The sequence below is a fragment of the Meles meles genome, chromosome 10, assembly GCF_922984935.1.
Source record: "Meles meles chromosome 10, mMelMel3.1 paternal haplotype, whole genome shotgun sequence".
Taxonomy (NCBI): Eukaryota; Metazoa; Chordata; class Mammalia; order Carnivora; family Mustelidae; genus Meles; species Meles meles.
In genome coordinates, this window is record NC_060075.1 from 40649166 (window position 1) to 40657832 (window position 8667).

Here is an 8667-nt window from a genome sequence, read left to right on the forward strand (position 1 = left end):
TTCAGGCATTTTATAATGGCAGATCTCAGAGCCAGATGCTCTGAGGCCTCAAAGAGTATAGAATGCATAAGAATATTAACTGATTATTAATTGATGAGAAGTGTCATCTTTTAAACAATGGCCAATTAGCAAATCCTAATAAAGTTTTCAGAGGACTCATGAAAGTTGATCATGCTTAAATTCCCGCCATAGAGTCACCTCACTTTAGTGTTCCTAAAAATTAAATGTCAATTGGAAAACTGACACGTAATTGAATGTAACATGTAACTGAAATGGAACTTTAGGGTTCCTAAACATTACATGTCAATTTCCTAAAAAATTACATGTCAATTGAACATTTACATGTTAAAGCATATGTTTTCATGGACCTGATTTATCAAATTTGTCTTCATTTCTGATTGAACTGGTATAGGCAATGGCTCAAATGCAGTGTGGTTTTTTCAGCTTCTTGCTTCTTTGTCAAATAACAAACAGTCCCATACCCCGAGGGAAATTATCACTTAGAGCATGTTTTTGGTAAAGTGAATAATTGTTTTCCTATTGATTAAAAAAGACAGGAACACTTACAATATGGACACAGTTATTGCTAAAGTATTATAAGAGTTTCCTCTGGAAAATGTGAGGTGAAGATAATAGAGAAACTCTATAAAGGCAAATTCTTTCATAGTTATCTCATTTATTTTTTATTTTTTTAATCGTTATTTTTTTTAATTTTATTTATTTGACAGACAGAGATCACAAGTAGACAGAGAATCAGACAGAGAGAGAGGGGGAAGCAGGCTCCCCACTGAGCAGAGAGCCCGATACGGGGCTCGATCCCAGGACCCTGAAATCATGACCTGAGCTGAAGGCAGAGGCTTTAACCCACTGAGCCACCCAGGGGCCCCTCATTTATTTTTTTTAAAGATTTTATTTATTTATTTGACAGAGAGAGAGAGATCACAAATAGGCAGAGAGGCAGACAGAGAGAGGGGGAAGCAGGCTCCCTGCTGAGCAGAGAGCCCAATGCAGGGCTCCATCCCAGGACCCTGAGATCACGACCGAGCTGAAGGCAGAGGCTTTAACCCACTGAGACACCCAGGTGCCCAGTTATCTCCTTTAAATTCACAACACTCCTAAGAGGGAAGAATTCTTGTTCCCATTTAGCAAATTTAGGATCAGTAGTTTCAGAGAAGTTAAGTGCAGAGGCAGGATTTGAACTCCTCTCTGACTCTCAAGTCCATCCACTTCCTACACTACCCACGGTCTTAGCTTGGACTGTCTCTGGACGGTCATTTTCAGAATTTCAGGAAAAACTTTCTCTCTCTTTCTTGATATATATATATATATATATATATATATATATATATGTAATTGTTTATTTTTTTAAGTTTTTATTTTAATCACCCAGTGCTCATTACAAGTGTACTCTTTAACCCCCATTACCTATTTCACCCACCCCTCCCCCACATCCCCTCTGGTAACCATCAACTTTGTTCTCCAAAGTTGAAAGTCTTGTTTCTTGCTTTGCCTCTCTTTTTTTATCTCTTTGCTCATTTGTTTGGTTTCTTAAATTTCATCTATGAGTGAAATCACATGGTATTTGTCTTTCTCTGATGGACTTATTTTACTTAGCATTATAGTTTCTAGCTCCAGCCATGTCATTACAGAATACATCATGTAAGGAACTGAATATTGCAGAAGCCTTAAAAATGTTTTCTAGTAAATTGTCTTTGAACAATTTAAATTTTAAATTTAGAGATCTGTTTAGAGTTATTAAGTGTGATGATTCCAAATAATCATACAAATCAGTAGATAGTAGAAAGGTTTCTCAAAATCCACTAATTCAACATTTTTGAAAATGGCAGAGTGGATAGAAGATACCTTTTATTAAGATATCCTTGGAGAAACACGAAAACTTTAGCTAATGAAAAATATGCAAATTCACCCAGTTACATTTTGCTATTAAGTGAATACATGGAGTAATGTCGCATAAATGAACTCTGCAAATTTGGAAAAGGTTTACAATTTGTTCCTAATGGTAATATAGAAAAATTAATTCTAGGGCTCTAAGGACAAGGATTGGCTGTCCCATACAGTATTTATTGAGTCAAAAATAATCTTAATTTTGTGCACTTTTACCCTTATGAAATGGAATTCATTTTTGTAAATAATCTATGTCATTTTTAAACATCTTTCCCAGTAATATGGGCAGAATGCATGGATATTACTTTAGATAGAATGATCTGTTATCCTACTTCAACCCAATATTAAACATAAAATCAAAATTACCAATAACATCTAGTTGAAGACAGGGTTCTGGGACCCCATCACAGAAAATCTTCCCTAAACCCCACACTGATTCAAGCAAGTCTGCTTTCTTCTCTTCGTCCTCTCTCCCTCTCCTCCTTAAGTCTTCATCCCAAAGAAAAAGAAACATTTTGCCCACACAGCAACAGAAATTGTAATTTTGTGTTACTATGAAAATTAAGCTGCATTGAGCTTGTGATCACAGGAGGCCATCACATTTCAAAGTGAACACGGTTGAGATGTTATATAAACCCTCTAATAAAATACAAGTGAACTGGGAAGACTGAGAGATTCGGGCATTTTGATTCACCACAGATGGTTCACCTAGATTAGGAGCAGTGGGGATACCTGTCCACAATATTTATAAGGTAATCTTAATGAAGTATAATCAATCTGACACAAAACTCATGATTACATCATGTTCGGCCATTATCGCATCTAAACATGATCTCCATCAAGATATTTAGGACAGTGGAGCTATTTTCATATTTGAAAAAGATGTCTGTGTAAAATCCATTTTAGCAAGATTTATAACAACCGCAAACTGAGTTTCTAACATCCCCTGCAAATGAGTAGTTGCTATATATTCTCCTTTGATTGGATGCACTTAAAAGTTCTTTGCTGAATTTTATACTTCAACAGGGAATTTTAAGTTTCCATTTATACACTACATACAAAAGGTAGTTGAAATGTCTGACTTGTCATAAAGAACGGAGCTAAACCATTTTACAGTGAAAAATCAAGATGTCCCCAAAAGGCAACTAGCAATAATAAATGCAGTTTCTAAAATATGATTCTTTTTCATTTCATTTGCACCAAATGGATGGGAGGGAATAATATTTAAGGGAAAAAATTGTTATTTAAATATTTTTTTCCTCAAATCAATGAGGAACACCTTGCACTTACTCTAAAACTTTTACGATGTTGGAGTCAGTAACATAAAGATTATGTATTATTTAATTACACAGGAAAGCACAATTCATAAAATATTCTGCCTCTTCAAAAATACTTCAGGTATTTTACAAGGAAAGATATGGTTAGAGTACCAAAAATATACACAACTGCACAAGCAATTAAAATCAGTAATAAAAATCAAACATAAAATCAGTGTACCGTGCCAAAGGCCTTTTGAAATAAAAGAGCTTTAAACCTACAGAACATAAAAGGAGGCTAATTCAGTGGTTGTCCTCCATTGAAAAGAGAGGACGTTCCATAGCCCTAGGCCAGAAGACAGAAGTTCTTCTGTCTGTGCCTATAAGTTTCAGAATGAAAATTATATTGCCCCAAAAGTTCATGAGTTCTTTAATATTTCTCTTCTTTTCAAGATATTCTGCTTAGAATCCCCTCACCAAAAAGATCTTAACTATGAGCTTCAATTATAAACATATAAAGATATGTTCATTTTCTACCACCATGTTAGCCTATTAACTTTGTGGAAAGCAAAGTAAAATTTAAAAAAAAAAATTATTCACTGTTTGTACTTCTAACATCAGTCAAGTTCCTAGAGAATGTACACATCTGGACACCTGTGGATGAAATTAAAAATAGATGATAGTTTTGAGCAAACCAAAACTACCTCTTTCTAGGAAAAACAAAACCAAATGAAAAACTTTCCATATGTGTGACTTTCTGATAGGGTGGGAAATGCATTCATTTGTCAAGAATAAACCAAAAGAAGATCCAAATAAATTTGTTGCTAAATGTTAAAATGCTACTTTAAAACAGAGCAGACAGAGCTCTTACTTCTTAAACTTTATAAAAATCAAACTGCCAGCTTCTTTATATGAATAGCCAACTGTTACTCGAAGGCTCTGATCTTAGCCTAGATTCATTGCATGAAGTATACAAATTCTTATTCCTCTACAAGAATGAACTCCAAGCCATTGCAATTTAATATGGCCTGGCATATGGTTGGGATATGAAAAATGGAAGAGAAATACCTTTGTCACTAAGAGTATACATTCAAGTGAATTTCAAACACATATATTTTGTTGAGTATATTTTTAGTTTTTCTAGCATCAATGTGTTTGAAGAAAAAACTTCACACTTCTTTTCCACCTAATCAGAGGAAGCTTTGTGAAATTCACAAGGATGGAAAACGGAGAAAAGAACATTCACAGATATGAAAAAGAAAGTTTTATTTTTCTTTTCCTTTTGCATTAGGAGAGAAGTTGAAAAAGAGAAAAAAGTGAGAAGCTAAAAAGGATAGAGGAGTCAAACCAGTTTACCCGAAAAAGAAACTTAAGGTCAGAAAACAACTCTTGCCTGCTAACTTCTCCTGATCTGGCTTTCAGTGCACACCAGAGTTCTCGACAATAGCCTAAAACTGACAGCTTCTGTTCACCACTGTTGGTATCAAATACTATGCCTGAACAAAGAAAAGAGAATATTCTGTGCCGTCACCATAGGGGATGTGTCAACAAATGGAAGCATTATTCAATATATGTTTTATTTGAAAAGAATTATACATAGAATATTTGTTTTATCTGAACCATTTCCTATCTTTGTCTTGACCCAAGAGGTAGAATAAATATTTGATATCAATATCCTCTTTAAAATCCAATATTGTCAAATTGGCATGCACTAGGTGATAGTCACTTTGGTCTGACAGGTTTCCTTCACATCTTAGCTGCTTTTGTATTTTAATGAGGAAAAAGAAACTAAAATAAAATGCTTACATAATTTTTTTTTTGTCATCCCAGCATTAACTTCAATTTGCTCAAATGATAAGTTGATTTTATATCCCAAAAAGCCCTTTAGTTCTTTCTGGAATCTTTCGGTACATCAATATTTTGAAAGAGCTAATTCCTATTTTTTAACTCTTTATATCTTTAAAAATATCACAAAAGTTGTTTATAATTTTTAAAATTTTTCAGAATTTCTTGGGCTTTGGAAGCTCAAACAATCATAAACCCACATTCAAGTACGCATACATGTATTTCATTGTATATCACTGTCATGACGAAATGGGAGCACTGGGATAAAGGTGGTGACACCTAGCTTCTGCCATTGACCCATGACTGCTGAGAAAATCGATACGGTGCTGGACAAGGCCATGTGTGCTATTCCGGTAGCCTACAGGTGACAGAGACATGTCCTAGAATTTTCTGTGCATACCTGCAAAACCACATCCAATAGTTCTACCAGTGTAGTCCTGTAATTTTGGCTCAAACATTTCAAACTTCTCTGTGATTCAATTTCTTCAGTAAAGGAGCTACAGAATCCCAAATCCTATGATGTTTATGATACTAAACATTCCCCTCTAAAGGTTTAGAAGACATTAAAAATGCTTCTTATTCCCTTCCACTTCTATGATGAGTTGGGAGTAATCAGGGCTAAGCTTAGATACAGCTTCACAGTAATATTTCTATGGTAGGACATCACCACTGAAAAACCCAAGCTGAGAAAAAATGAGCATCAAGAAATAGTCAAGTGACAGACTCTTAATCATAGAGAACAAACTGATGGTTACCAGAGGGGAGGTGGGTGGGGAAAGGCAAAACAGCTGGTTGGGGATTAAGGAGTACACTTGATCTGAAGAGCATGGAATCATGTATGGAAGTGGTGAATCATTGTATGTACACCTGAAATTAATACTATATTGTATGTTAACTTACTAGAATTTAAATAAAAAGAAACTAAAAGAGTCTTAGCTAGAGAAGTTCTCAAACAGTGAAACAAAATCACAAGAAAATGGTATTAAAAGAACAGAATAGAGGGGCGCCTGGGTGGCCAGTGGGTTAAAGCCTCGGCCTTTGGCTCAGGTCATGATCTCAGGGTCCTTGGATCCAACCCTGCCTGCATCGGGATCTCTGCTCAGTGGGGAGCCTGCTTCCCTTCCTTTCTCTGTCTGCCTCTCTGCCTACTTGTGATCTCTGTCTGTCAAATAAATAAATAAAAATCTTAAAAAAAAAACCAGAATAGATCATTTTAAGGACAAAATAAGGCATTAATTGACTTCTTTGGTGTTTGCTTAGTAGTTCAGGCTTGAACATTTTGATTAGGGTAATTTTATTCTTATGGAGTGCTTCTCAACCCTGAAGAAGGTTCATTATCAGAATCAGCTTCAGAATTAGCTCACATAAGCCAACTCAAAGTGATCCCACAGGAAACATCCTGTGATAAAGTCTCATGTTTAAAATAAGGAAATGCTTTGAGTTCCTTGGCAGCTTTGGGTGTATAACTCTATTTCCTAAACACATTGGTAATTTTCCATATTATGTAACACACAACTATGAGATCTCAAGACAGGCTTCTGGAAATTGCCTGATTATAACTTAAGTTCTTTTCTGGAAAAAAAAAAAAGAAAAAAGAAAAAAGAAAAGTTAAATAGCAATTGATCTTCCCTTTAAGAGAAAAATATAAATCTGATTCTTAAAGTTTTATGGATGTGTTTGTTTCCTCTCATCAGTATCTAAAATATATGGTATAGTTTAAGGAACATCTAAAGTAAAAGTCAATATTGGAGAATTCAGTCTTAATTGGCAGAGCTCACTGAACACCTGATAACAATTGAAGCAGTTAACTAACGCTATGAATATTTTGAGCCAAAATTATTTAAAATCAAGATTTTCATACATAGCTCAAACAAGCAAATTAAGACCTTGTAGATAGGCAAGAGACATAACATTGTTGGCCAGGCACATTTCCACAAAAGAAGGGGAAGGAAAATGCCAACCATTCATAGAGAGTGCCATGAAAGGGGGATCCAAGTATTGGGAATCAAAATGAGGACCCAGAATACATGAAAAAGATATCCCAGTGTAACAGTGGAGCAACCGTTCTAAAAAGCAGTTTTTTGTTGTTAGAACAGGAAATCAGAGGGATCACAGAAGATGGTCTTCAAGAAAAAGGTAACTATGATTGTGATCAACTAAACTGTATAATTAAGAAAGTAAAGGATTTTAATGGTAACAGGAAGGTATGTACTCTCTTTGACAAAGGAAAAAGAAAGGCAACTAGAAATCCAAAAGAAAACAAACAAATTATACATTAAATTCATAGTTCGACTAGGAACCAAAGTAAAATGCAGCATAATTCTTGCAATTAGAGAAGGTGAGGAAAGAGAATGAATTTTATCATGACACTTTAATTTCATCATGACACATCTTTCAGCAACACTGAGCTAGTGGTATAGGAAAATATTTTGTTGGCAATGTACAAGTAATCCATATCAGAAGAAACAGGGTTAAGGGAAGAGTTGAACTGAAGAATAGAAACTCTGAATTTCTCACTTCATAATGCTGAGGTTCAAGAGACAATCCAATATGTGTTGATTTTAAAAACCCAGTTGATTATTCTAGTTATGGAGCAGAAATAAAAATTCATCATTAAGAAACACTGGGAGAGGGGTGCCTGGCTGGCTCAGTCAGACGAACATGGGACTCTTGATCTCAGGGTCATAAGTTCAAGCCTCACATTGGGTGTAGAGATTACTTTAAATAAATAAAACTTAAAAAAAAAAATGGGAGTAGAGGGAAGGAATATAGGGGTAGTATATCTTTTCCATGATAATGAGAAGATACTAGAATTTATCCAAATTTTTGAGTGAATAAATAGCTTATGAAAATAGTATCTAGTTGTTTTGAGGGTAACCTTCAGAAATACACACAGAAAGGGGTAACATTTTATAAGATAAAATTAAAAATTAAAATTAAAAGTTAAAAAATACGTCTCTGTGCAATATTATTTCAAGTCCTCATATAAACCTTTCCCTTAGTTCAAGCAATGCCCTTAGTCTCACAGATGGCCATAACCTAGAATCATTCCTGTGGACCTACAGTTCCTGCTGTTTGTAAAACTGTAGTTTTTTTTATTAGCCAATATGATATTCACTGTACTGAGACCTTTGAGATATATATTCCTGTTTGAGTACAGTGTCACAAAAATATATTTGCCTCTGCAGATAAATTGTATCTTTTCTTTTGTCAGGAAATAAAATGTGAGGCCTTTGGCTGTCTGGAAATTTAAAAATCAAGGCACTGCTCATCAATTTACTTAGGTGAATTAGGTAGTTAGCAGTTCACTTAGGTATCTAAACTTTTAAAAATCATCTTTATTCTGTTCTTAATCCTTTCATTTCTATTGACAAAATGGGCATTTGAAAGCTTCCCCAAACACTTCAATTACTACAACTTTTACTGATGCTAAATATACGAAATGATATTAGATCTAGTACTATCACCAATGTTTGCCCCAATCATAGCTGTGCCTACATTGTTCCCTAAAATATTTTAAATGCCCTGATCATACCAATTGTATATCATGTACTTATATCCCCACAACTCTAGCGAGTGCTATGTATGCAGCCGGTGTCCATGAAATGTTTCCATGTTGAACTAACTTAATCATGGTTACCACAGTTTTTCAGTTTATGGT